The sequence below is a fragment of the Saccostrea cucullata genome, unplaced genomic scaffold, assembly GCF_032062105.1.
Source record: "Saccostrea cucullata isolate Sc308-1 unplaced genomic scaffold, CSIRO_AGI_Scuc_v1 ctg2949, whole genome shotgun sequence".
NCBI lineage: Eukaryota > Metazoa > Mollusca > Bivalvia > Ostreida > Ostreidae > Saccostrea > Saccostrea cuccullata.
The window spans coordinates 47528-60853 of NW_026934848.1; the positions used below are offsets into that span (position 1 = coordinate 47528).

General features: G+C 32.7%; 1 pseudogene; it reads left to right on the forward strand.

The window, feature by feature from the left end:
• The first annotated feature begins 2106 nt into the window (after positions 1-2106).
• LOC134241443 (leukocyte elastase inhibitor-like) lies at positions 2107-11518 on the forward strand (annotated as a pseudogene).
• The last annotated feature ends 1808 nt before the right edge of the window (positions 11519-13326 follow it).

A 13326-nucleotide genomic window follows, 5' to 3' on the forward strand; every position in this document is an offset into this window, starting at 1 on the left:
TGATGGGGTGAAAAATTATTTTTTAATTCTTTCTCTATTCTTAATAATAATATGCATCTATTCACCAAAGCATTTTTTTGATATTCATAGTATTTAATTTTTTATTTTAAAAAATATGCTATTTCCCATAGACTTCAATGCATTCTTAATTAATTAATTACTGCTCGGGTAATTATATTTTTAAAATTTCTCCTGGTAAATCCTTTTCTACTCTAAACTGCTTTGTATTAGTCATAGAATATTTCATACAGGATGAATATTTAAGGTTAAAAAATTTTGTCCTTTTATGGATAGGATACCTTAATAAAGTCTTCTTTGGAAAAAGAGAAGCAATACTTTTAAATAATTTTTTACAAAAATTCTAATCATGGTAACTATGGCAACGGTTTTTTTTTAATCAGAATAAAAAACAAGTAGTAGTTATTTTGTATAGTCTTTCTATTCTTCAAGTGTTGTTGAAATTAAATCAGATGAGTTAAAATTTCTAACCAGTTTAAAAAATTGAAATGTGGATGCCGTATACACATATTTGAAATATGCATTATCCATGAAGAATAGTACATGTACATTCAAAAACATCTTTTGTCTATTTTTTGGCTCGGCAAATATACATAGGATCGTCACCTTCCTTTGGATAAGATGTTGTTGGTTAACATGTACAAAGACTACCTCATAAACTCACAGACTGCATCTATATATTTAAAAATACAGTAAAATTTGTCTAATCCGGACTCTGAGTACTCCGGATTTTTGCCCATTCCGTCTACAAATTTTAGTCCCATGCACTTCTTAAACAAATTCATTAGAAAACATTCTGTGTAGTCCGGATACTGTCTATTCTGTATTCCAAACCGCCATACTGGTCCCAACTGCTCATAATTAATGGTAATCATCCTATAATCCGGCCACACATAATTCCCTGAGTTACTTCAAAGCAATTTACACCTTTCGTGGTGGATGTGATTATCCGTGTTCAGAATCAGAATCAGATTATTCGCTCAAACCATACAGCATAGTACATGAATAACATAAAGTACATGTATATACAATGTCTATAAAGTCGTCAGATGTACATTAGTATAAATATACACACATATAAATAATTAATATAATATATATATATATATATATATATATATATATATATATATATATATATATATATATATATATATATATATATATATATATATATATATATATATATATATATATATATATATATATATATATATATATATATACGTAAATAAATGTTTACACTAGCATTAGTGCCATGAGACGAACTCAGTGAAATGCGGTGGTGACAGAGCCCGCTTGAAAAATGTTATATGATTAAATTACAATTTAAAAAAAAATCTTTGTTGTGACTCCATTTATCCCATTATAACATAAACACAAAAATATATCAAACTTCCGCCAGAGTTCGTTTGTACCAAACTGTGTGCGGAGAGGCAGAGGACTATTGGTAGTATGAAAAATATATATGAGGCGATTTACAAATCAAAATAATAATCGGGATCGAAAATCGAACGCATTTCAAAATGGCGCCATAACACTGTGGGGGAAGATGTAATTTTTTTTTTACATAAAATAAAAAGTTCATTCCAATAATTAGCACATCGTAAATAATTGTGCATTACTGTTTATACATTGAATGAACTCTTTCATAAGTGAAACCCGGTCCTCTTGATATATAGTAGGCCTATATTATGCGTGCCTGTAGATTTTGATTTAGCAGGTAAGATTTCACCCGACTTTCAAACTTCGTGAACAAACAAGAAAATACATTAAGTCATGAGAGACTATTTCTAGACTCCAAAATGTTGATTGATTTCATCATTTATTTATATTTTATATTATGTGTATGAAGTACTTGTAAATAAACAACAGTTACTAAATTTTCAAAAGTAATATTTTCCTGCATTTTTCCTGCACTCCGGATTCTGTCTAAACCGGCCAAATTTTATGGAACCGGCGGTAGCCGGATTGGACAAATTATACTGTATACTTTATTAACCCGTGGTGAACCCCAGTGACTATATATACACATTTAGCATTGTGTAGACATTATACATTATTTAAAGGGCAACTATAACAAGAAATACTACAGCCGGTCAAAATGAAAGTAACGGATTAACATGAATACCTGAATCAGTGCATTCAGGGGGTTTTTGTTCAGTATAAAAATGGCTGATTTTAGTCGAACTTCGTCTATTTAGCTTTTGTTCCTGCTGGCTCATTTACTTGGATAATATTTAACAATGGACGGTGCTGTTACAGACTTTTCCTTAAGGCTGTACAAAGTTTTGTCGGGGGGAGTGGCAATTTATTCCTGTCTCTGTATAGCATGTCGGCCGCCATAATGTTAACCATGCTGGGCACCAAAGGGGAATCTGAGGCTCAAATCAAACAGGTTTTGGGTCTCTCCGGAATTTCCAATCCACACAAGGCGTACAAGGAACTATATTCCACTCTGACGGGAAAATCAAAAGAAGGGTCTAAACTGGCCATTGCGAACCGAATATTTTCCAAATTAGGACTGGATATCAGAGAGGACTACAAAAAGGAATCGTCAGAGTATTACAACAGCGATATGGAACTGTTAGACTTTGTAGGAAATCCGGAGGGATCAAGGACCAGAATAAACACGTGGGTTGAAGAACAGACTAATAATAAAATCAAGGATCTGATCCCAGAAGGAGGAATTAATGCCCTGTCCTTGATTGTCCTGACAAATGCAATTTATTTTAAAGGCAATTGGGAAAATGCATTCCAATCATCAAATACAAAATGTGAAAAATTTCACATTTCTGAGACAAAAACTGAAATGGTTGATATGATGCATATGAATAAGAGAGAATGGCTGTTTAGTGTATCTGAATCTTTAGACTGTAAAGTGTTGAATCTTCCCTATAAAGGAGAGGAACTGAGCATGATCATATTTCTTCCAAACAAAATAGACGGGTTATCCAAATTAGAATCATGTCTCACCTCGGAAACGTATAAAGAACTCACAAAAGATTTTTTTTTTGAGAGGATGTAATTGTTTCTATTCCAAAATTTAAACTGGAAAGTTCGTTTGCACTCGATAAAGTTCTTGCCGGTGTAACGACGAAAAGTGACCCCCGTAGAATATTGACCGGGGGTCATTTTTCTACGTAGAAATTTGACCCCCTGGTCAATATTCTACGTAGAAAAATGACCCCTTTTTCTGTAGAAATCATGGCCTTGGGGTCATATTTCTCCGTGTGCATTGTAGAAAATTGACCCCGTAGAATAATGACCCCCTGTCATTTTTGATGCCAAAACAATTCATTTTAGAAGGAATATTCTTATTAGGCATATGCAAGCGGCTAATATCAAGCTGACTTATGCTTTAAAGTGTTAATTTCTGAAAGCTTTTAAGCTAGGATAACGAAATCAAAGCGATTAGATACCTTGCATTAATGATACAAACTGTTTATCTCCACTAGAGGAAAACGGTATCAAAATGTTCTAACCCAAAGGCTATAAGAGCAAAGATATGAGAATTCATAGAAACTTAAATTATATTAAATTTTATACCAGTAATTTTATACCAGTAAATAAGTTTCCACAGTTGCCATTTTAATTCTTAAAAAACGGTTATTTCCAAACTTCCGCCAGAGTTCGTTTGTACCAAACCAAATCTCAAATCTCTGTGTGCGGGGAAGCAGAGGACTATGGGTAGTGTGGGTCATTTCTAGCTGACAGTATGGTGTCAGAAAGAAAAGTTTCTGTTATTAATCAATAATGAATCTTTTTGATTTTACCCTGGATACATAATTTTAAAGTTTTTTATCCGTATTTTTAAAACGGGCACGAAAAAGTGCTCCAACATAGAAAAATCGTATAAAAATATTTGATTTTCTATGAATGAAGTTTCAAACTTTTTAAAAAAAAAATAGGGATAATTTAATTTGTAAAAATAAGTACTAAATTAAATTGCCTCTGACCTTTATGTATGATACAAGGAAAACAAAAAGTTGTTTTGCTCAAAACCTGTAAAATGTCTTTTGTCGTTTGCTAGTGTTAACAAAATAGGGATTGTAGCATAAAACATGATTAACTAAAAAAAAAAATAATAATAAGTTCCCATCTTTCCAAAAAAGGCACATGTAGTATCGTTTTCCCCTTTCTATCATGTACATAAAAATACATATGGTGATTTTAGGGGTTTTTTTACCAATAGAAAAAAAAATTAGATGATGAAAAAGTTGTTACTTTACATGATATACTTATGCCCCCGTAAACAAAATGTCCGGGGTTTTGCCCCTGTAAACGAAGTTTCTGGGGTATATAGCATTTTACCTGTCCGCTTGTCTGTTTGTATATTTTTCCGCAAAACTTGAACCTTGCCCATGTTCATGACTGGGTAAGACTACGGCTTTCATATTTCACAAGTGTATTTTTGTGACAAGACCTTTTTGTGTACAATCAATTTTATTTGACCTTTTAATATTGATCTTGGAGTCTGACACACTTTTACACAAGGAGAATATGGATATATTAACTAACAGTATTCAATATCAAAGTCCATAAAACAATACAAAATATAAAGGAGTAGAGCAAACACGAACATCCGAAACATCAGAGATGGAATCAGGTGCCATAGAGGAATGAGCATCTCCTGCTGACCGGTCACATCTGCCATGTTCTCCTTGTCACGACTGGGAAATAACAGAAAAATCCTCCGCAAACTCGACGCACAAATAACGGACCAACAAAAAGCACGAAAAACATTAGTCAGCATTTGTTTCAATTTGATAAATTGCATTTGCTGACAATGTCATTGTGTCAACCATAGAATTAACGAAATGTTGACTTCAAATGAGACTGCCGATATTCTTCCTATTTATTTCATTTACTTGTTTGTCAATAATTTAATCCGTTTTAGAAATTGTTCATATGTAGAGCATGCTCTTGCGAATAGAATCAACCGAGATATATACACTCCGTTTGCAGGTGATGAAGGTAAATCGCTGCATAACCAAGGAAATTTGACGATAGAAAAGTTTGTCATCACATTTATCATTAAGCCTAGTTGTTAGATTTCCATTAACGTCTCTTTTCAAGTAAAATTTTTTCAAGTAAAATATCCATGGGTGAGACAGATGTATCAGACTCTGTGGTATCTTTCATCTCAAGCTAGCTCACAAGGATATATCGTATCGACGTAGGAAAGAAAATTACCATAATTGTTAATTGACAATACGTCGTCGATATATATATCTAAATGTTAAGTTGAAGGCCACAGCAAGTATTTTCTTCTTTTCACGCATTAGACTTCGCACAAATTCTGTTTCAAGTGAATATAAAAATAGATTTACTTATAACGGAGCGCAATTGGTACCCATGGGAATTCCAATTTATTGTTGGAATATCTGGTTTTCAAAAAAAAAAATTGTCGATCAGTAACTCAAGCATCTCTTTCACGTCAACTTCAGAGTACTTGTGTGTGCAATGTGTTTTAACAAAATAATTTTGCAAATGACCAATGACCATTGTAAATTTACAAGTTCCGTTTTATTAAAAAAGCAGCTGTCAATGAAATAAAAAAATCCTGGTTCACACCACTTTTTGAATATATTGTTGCGCAGTACACTAAGAGTTTTTCCTTCTCTACTGTCAATACTTTAGTGCGGAGTACAAAAGAAATTTGAATGAACATTTACTGGGACCCGCAATGTGTCTTTGTTTGGAATCCAATATATATCGGGTAATTCAAATTTATTTTTGCTCTGTGTAATATTAAAAATATTTAAAACTGACCTAAAATTTTGAAGAATTTCTTCCTTAGAAAGGGAAGTATGAGTATAAGTAGGATTACAGCTTGTAGAATTAAATCTTAAAAGTTCTTCTAAAATACAATTAATGAGACTTACAAATGAAGACAATGTTGTTACCTGCTTTGTCGACAAGGACCAGTACGTACTGATCATATAATCTATCTATTTTTTCACTTCTGGATTATTGAACACAGAATGAATGAGGGTTTTCATATTACCCCTCAATCTTTGAATACGCGGCGTTAACATGGATCTGATACATAAATCCATTGTGGAAAAAATCAACAATTCCACACTTTTACTTTAACATTAACTTTTGGACGGTATGTGCTAGAAAATTATTTTGAAGTAAGGGCATGACAACTAAGAGTTCATTAATTTGCAAAGGTTACCAGTGTCTATAAAATCCCAGAAGAAAGTGGATGTAACAGCAACCATTGGTCAAGTATCTGTGGGCTAGAAAGTGTTGAAAAGAGATTTTTTAAGTTTTTATTTTAATTTATAGATATCTCTGAAGGTTGAACTATTTTTCACTCAGGTGTAAATTTTTGCCAGTTTTTGGAGAAATTTGTAATATCATCATAAGAACTTCTTGATGTGCATTGTATTTTCTGTATATAAAGTAAAAAGTATAGTAATATATAAGGTAGTTAAAAAGTATGTATTTTAAAGCAGAATCAATGCATACAGATGCATATGTAAGTTTAAAGAGCCAATGGAATTGAATTCCTATAGTTAAACAATGTTGCTATTGATGTTCGGAGGTCCGTGTTTGCTTTGCTCCTATTTTGTATTGTTTTATGGAATTTGATATTGAATACTGTTCGGTATCTCCATATTCCTTTTTCTTGCTTCTGTGCTATTTTTTTTTCTTGCAACAATTTTCAAATATTATAGTAATTAGAAACGTATCATGTCATTTTCGGGATAAAACCTTTGAATGAAAAAAAAACCAAAATACATAATCATAAATTATGTTCTCGATGAATAAATATTCATTGGGATTCTGCAAGCAAAAAATATACCCATACCAGGTACATGCATTGGTTGTGATGCTACATTTAAGATATGCAATTGAATATAAGTTGGAAAGGATAAGATTGCATAAAAAAAAACCTAATTGGATTTAAAAGTATGAAAAAATCAGGAGACACATATACATGTACAAGGTTTTATTGTATTAAATATAGGGGGGTCAAATTTCTATGAGGGTCATTTTTCAACGTGTGTGAAGTCGTAGAATTAATGGTTTGGAATGTTTTTCTACAGTCGAAAAATGACCCTACTTGTCGTAGAATATTGACCGGGGGGTCATTTTTCTACGTAGAAAAATGACCCCCGGTCAATATTCTACGGGGATCACTTTTCGTCGTTACACCGGAATGGGTATCATCGACATTTTCTCTACTAAAGCTGACCTCAATGCCATGATGGATAATCCGCCAAAGGACACTTTTGTTTCTGACGTCATTCATGAAGCATTCGTTGAAGTCAACGAAGAAGGCACGGAGGCCGCCGCTGCCACGGCCGTTGTAATGATGTAGGCCTTTTAACTGCCGCTAGGGGTCGGTGTTATGAACAATAACTCACTGCTGAAACTTCTTTAGAGCAGGCTCGGGGTATCTAACTGTTTACACGCAAGGCAGTTTTTAGAATTTCCCAAGTGTTTCTTTGCTCTCAGTAGAATCCAGTGGTTTTAAAATTTAGCACCAATGTTAAACTTATTTACTGTATAGTTGCGGACACCGGTTTACTGCATATAATTAAAATTTTTAATTAAAATAAAAAGTGAAATCTACCCTCCTTCTCAGTTCTAACCTAATTAATTTTTTATACTCGGTCGTTCCCCTTCGTGCTTAGTAACACAAATAAGATGATCAATTGTTGCATTTACTTGTAAAAATATATATATTAACACAGGAAGCGAAAAAGCGCGAACACAAAAAACATGACATTAAAATTTCTTCTTCATAATAATCGTCAAAGAGAGTTAAAACTATTGAATATAGTCTGTTCCCCATTCATTTGACCCTGTTATTTCAGGTAGAGTGAAGGCATTCTCTTTCTCTTGGTCAAAACTTTTTGTGTACAACACAATGTAAGGAACCCTTTTGTGTATATAACAATACCAACGCTGAAGCAGCCTATATATCATTCCTATAAACGATAACTCACAAATCGGCACTAAGTTGGTCATTTTTCACACCTGAGTTACCTGGCCTTAAACACAACATAGGAAACGTCAATTATAAATGATTAAACTTTTTAATTATGTAATTAAGAGTATGCATAAGTTATCATCTTTTTTGATAATTTCATTTACCTATAAATCCATCTATACAATGTTTTTTATCATATGTGCAACTTGAAAAATTAGTTGAAAGGCCTAAATGATGGTAAATTGCATGCCTATGGCGCCCATGGTGTTTAAGGCAGACCATCCCTTCTTGTTCCTCATCAGAGAAAATTCTACAGGAACTGTATTGTTTATTAGGCGCTTCACCAAACCTGCTTAATAACCGTACATATGCACTAAATTTACATTAATTAACTGTGTTTTTCTACTAAGCCATCAGTAAAATTGTTTTGAATACCATTTTTGTATACAAAGGCGTAGAAATATACACGGAGAAACTCGCGCTAACGTGGTATCACAGGAGTTTTATGAAAAGACTTACTTTTACATTCGACAGCTTACTTGGACATTTAAACCTGCGTCATGTACGGAGGTACGGAATTGACAAAAGAAAATAGAAAACACCTCAAGAGTTGAAAGTTATTATATTCGGGGCTTAGAAATAATTTATCAATTAAAAATTATAATTGATTGTAAAATACATTTTTTGGATAATTTATTCACTAGAATTATTATAATCTTTCATTTTAAATAACTATTAAGAAATGAAATTATAACTGAATAAAAAAGAAGACACATTTTAGTAGGAAAACTCGGCGAAAGTTAGTCAAGACTTAAAGGGAGGGTGTTGAGGGTAGGAATATTGCCGTTTTCGTCCTAGACAACGTGATATGATCTTTGAAATAGCCCGTTATTATCTTTTTGTTAAATATTAACATCAATATCTTTTCACAAAAGAGCTACCGTATATTTTCCCGTTGTAAAAGTAGGCCGTCAACTGTAAAAGTCAGTGTCTTTGCAAAAGTCCACAATGAGATACAGCGACGTTAGTAAAAATGCACCAATAAAGGGCGGCAAGAAATTAAATAGTGAATACTGTGGTTTATAAATATACACTGATCACCAATTTTTGATGATTTGGTTGTTGAGCAGATCCTAGAAATTCAATATTCATTGAATGAAGAAATCTGTCATTCATTAGTATAGGCAATGCTTTTGTCCACGGAATAACGTATCCCCGAAAACGTTTTTTTTTTTTTTTTTTTTACACAGTATACAGTTATGGTTTCAGTTAAAATGAAAATTTCGGCGATTTTTCAAAATAAAAAATGCATACTTTATAAGGATGGGCGACTCTTTTTAGAAAATCTCTGATATTTTTTTAAATTTAGACTTGTCACTTGATGTCGAGGTCACATGATTTTAGCAATTATACTCGCAGTTTAGAGGTTTAATATATAATTCTTTTCAACACTATATGTAGTTAGTGAAAAGTGCGGCGAACCTATATAAATTCCCTTATTTATTTGCTAAAATTTAATTTGTTGGACGGCAGGTTGAATATTTTGCTGGTCAACTACATTAAATATAGCCATAATAAATTTATTTGCAAGATTTTGTCAAATTAGCAGAGCTTTTCAAATATTTTAATGCTTCTTGAGCTTATGTGTAAAAACGTGGCAAGATGCATTGAGGGTATGCCGATTTTCATGACCCTTCTATTACTTTTTTACTGACATCTACAAACAAACACACGACAAAATCATTTTTGCGAGATGACGTCACATTGACAAGTGCATTGCAGTCGATGCATCGTTTTTATATTGTTGTGTGGAATTTAACAAACGTCAAAACTGCATGTAATAGTCAGTTTTTATGTAGTATACATTTATTCAGCATTTTGAAAATCAATGAAAACTTAAACGAACGAAAATTGTTGAAACCACATTATATTTCATTTAAATACCAGTATAAGGATTGATTTAAAGTTTAGTGTGAATTATTTGTAGGGAAATCACGTGCACTGCTAGGTATTTATTTTATATACTTTTAGCTGTTTAAATTATAAAACTTTTTTGAAGGGACCATCTTGCTTTTGTGGACTTTTGTCTAGTCCTTTTGACAAATTGATATAGTATTTTCCATTAAGACATTAATTTAAAAATTTTGGCATGATTTGTGTTTTTACTTTGAAAAAATATTCATTTGTGTCCAGTGGCCAGGAAATTCATATTTTTGAATGAGAAACCCTTCCCCGTTATTCAAATACACTAAGTTTGATTATTTAATGACCAGGAAAAGAGAGGGGTTTTGGAGGAATTAATGTATTATCAACAGATTCCCGCTCTCGATCACAGGATCTTTGAGTTAAGTTAACTTTGATTTATACTTATAAAAAAACGTAAACTGACCTAGTTATATCGTATAACATAAGTTGAAACAAGCTTTATTCCTTCAATTTCAGTGTATACAATGAGACAGTTTTGCCTCCGGAAAAGTCTTCAAATTTAGCATATTTTAAACGTAAATATAGAAATATATAGGAAAATTCTTTAAAAATCATTTACTAAAAATAGCAAATCCATGATTGGTCATGGGACTACTTTTGGATTTAAACTTTACAATAAAAAGCTATTTTCTACTTTTTCCTACCCTTAGTGCTCAGGTGAGCGATGTGGCCCATGGGGCCTCTTGTCTCTTAAGTTGTACAAAGAATTGTCGGGGGGAGTGGCAATTTGTTCCTGTCTCCGCACAGCGTGTCAGCCGCCATAATGTTAACCATGCTGGGCACCAAAGGGGAATCTGAGGCGCAAATTAAGCAAGCTTTTGGTGTCTCCGGAATACCTGATCCACACAAGGCTTACAGAGAGCTAAACTCTACTTAGTTGGAAAAATCTAAAGAAGGGGGTAATCTTCTTATTGCAAACCGAATACTTTCTAAATTCGGACTGAATATTATAGGGAGGTTAATAATAGGGAATCCTTTGAGTTTTATGACAGTGATATTGAGCTACTAGATTTTGTGGGAAAACCGCAAGGGTCCAGGGCGAGAATCAACGCGCACGTGGGTTGAAGAGCAGACTTATAATAAAATCAAGGACCTGGTTCCGGAAGGGGGTATTAATCCCCTGTCTCTGATTATCTTACCAAATGCTATTACTTTAAAGGCAATTGGAAAACTCCATTCCAGTTATCAAGAACAGGGCATGAGAATTTCACATATCCGAGACAGAATCAGGAATGGTTGAAATGATGCATATGGAAATGAATAAATGGGTTATCAGTATTTCGGAATCCCTAGACTGCAATTGTCTGACAAAGAAAACTTCCCGAAAGGATGTCATTGTCTCGATTCCAAAATTTACACTGGAGAGTTCCTTTCACGTACGTTGAAGTGAATGAAAAAGGCACTAAGGCTGCCGCCGCCACGGCGTGTATGATGATGGGAGGCTGTATGATTCCTTTGCAACCTGTGATTTTTAAAGCGGATCACCCCTTCAGATTGATAATCAGAGAAAATTCGACTGGAACAATGTTGTTTATAGGTCGTTTCTCTAAACCTGTAATCTAACAAAATATGTTCATGTTTTAAATGCATTTTCATTTCTATGAAATTGTTTATTTAAAATAAGAAAGTAGAATCAGCTCATCTTATTGATTAATTATGTACGTTATTTAATTGTAATTTATAAAAGCACTTTCTTTACAAAATCTCATGAAAACAATCCATAATAAGTCGAAATGGATGGTTTCTCACACAATATATGTTAGCACTGTAAAGTTAGAAATTAAAAAAAATGACGTTTCTATAATATACAAGTATCGAATGCCAACCGATCCCATCCGCCTTGTGCTCCTTGTCATGATCGGTAAAAATAAAATGTAGACAATTCCGTAAAAATGGACTGCCAATGGAAAAATGGAAAAAGTTAGTCAATATTTAACTCAATGATAGGCTGTTTATGCTGACAATGTCATCATATCAACCAAACATCTTGCAAAATGATGACTTCAAACTAGGCTGTTTTTAAACAACTTGTTTGTCAGTTGCTTAAATTGCCTCTTTTTTGATATAAAAATGTTCTTACGGGGCCATGTTTTTGCGAAACGACTGTGAGACATTAACTCAAAATAGAAGTAATAACGATATATATTTAAGTTTTTAATTTAATTTTTGAGGATTCATGAGGACATGAACTACAACACTTCATATATTTTCTATATGAAGCGAGTTAGATTCAATACTTAAATTTACATTCTTTTCTGATGAGTTACAACAAATTACGCCATTCAACTGCCGTTTTTAAAGCAAAACAGTTTTTACTATAGTTTTGACATCAGGTACGGTATTATGACGTGCTATGGAGATATTCATGCTCATCCATGGTAATTCATGAAAAAATGACAAAAGTCTAATTTGTAGGGCATGTTTAAGACAAATACACGGAAATGTAAATATTGCCACATAAGCAAGGAAGTAGATTCCAATTATCATATAGCTTGATTGTTAGGCTACCATTAAAGCATTCTCCTGGTTAAATATCAAAATACAAAAATATTCAAAATACGAAATACATGTTTCAAACTTTGTGGTACATTTTATTTCATGCTCAATGGAAATATCTAGTCATCCAAAGGTACCCTACTTTTATTTTTCTTGTAAAAATAATTAATAACTATTTAAGAAAAATAAATGTCAAATATTTATTTGGAGAGTCTACAAATGAATGTAAGTAATTTCACAGAAGGAACGTCGTTGTCTTTTCTAAATTTAACCTAGGAGTTTTTCAAAGTTATAAAGAGCCAATTTCAGCGTCATAATTGATTATAATCGGTAAGTGGGTACTTTCGTATCTGATATCTTCACAAAGCGTTTGTTGAAGTTTCCGTAGAAAGCAATGCCGCTACAGGGGATAATTAAGGATTTTAGGATAAAGATTAAAGGAAGAGGTAAACTACAAGCACGTGTTATTTTTTGGAGGATGGATTATTTTAAAACTAAATTATCCACAGATTCTATTTCTTTAACATATTCAGGACAAATTTTATGATATTTATTTTATGATATCATGCCGAGGTAATGCAACTTCTTTGCATAGACAAATAGAGAAAATATATATCCGTTAATAATGAATTTCGTGATCAACGTTCAAAACTACTTTTTGTGTTAAAAGGTTTAACCTTTAAAAATATTTCTGAAGATCAATCTGCATGACAAACTAAAAAAATAAAGCTAATTGCCCTTTTAAATGGGTCATTTGCACAGATTTTTACTTTTATTCCAAACGTGGTCCTAGATTAGATATGATATTATGCCTGATATCTTTTGCTGGATTCATGGACAAACAGATACTCATTTTTATGATCACTTTGCAAACA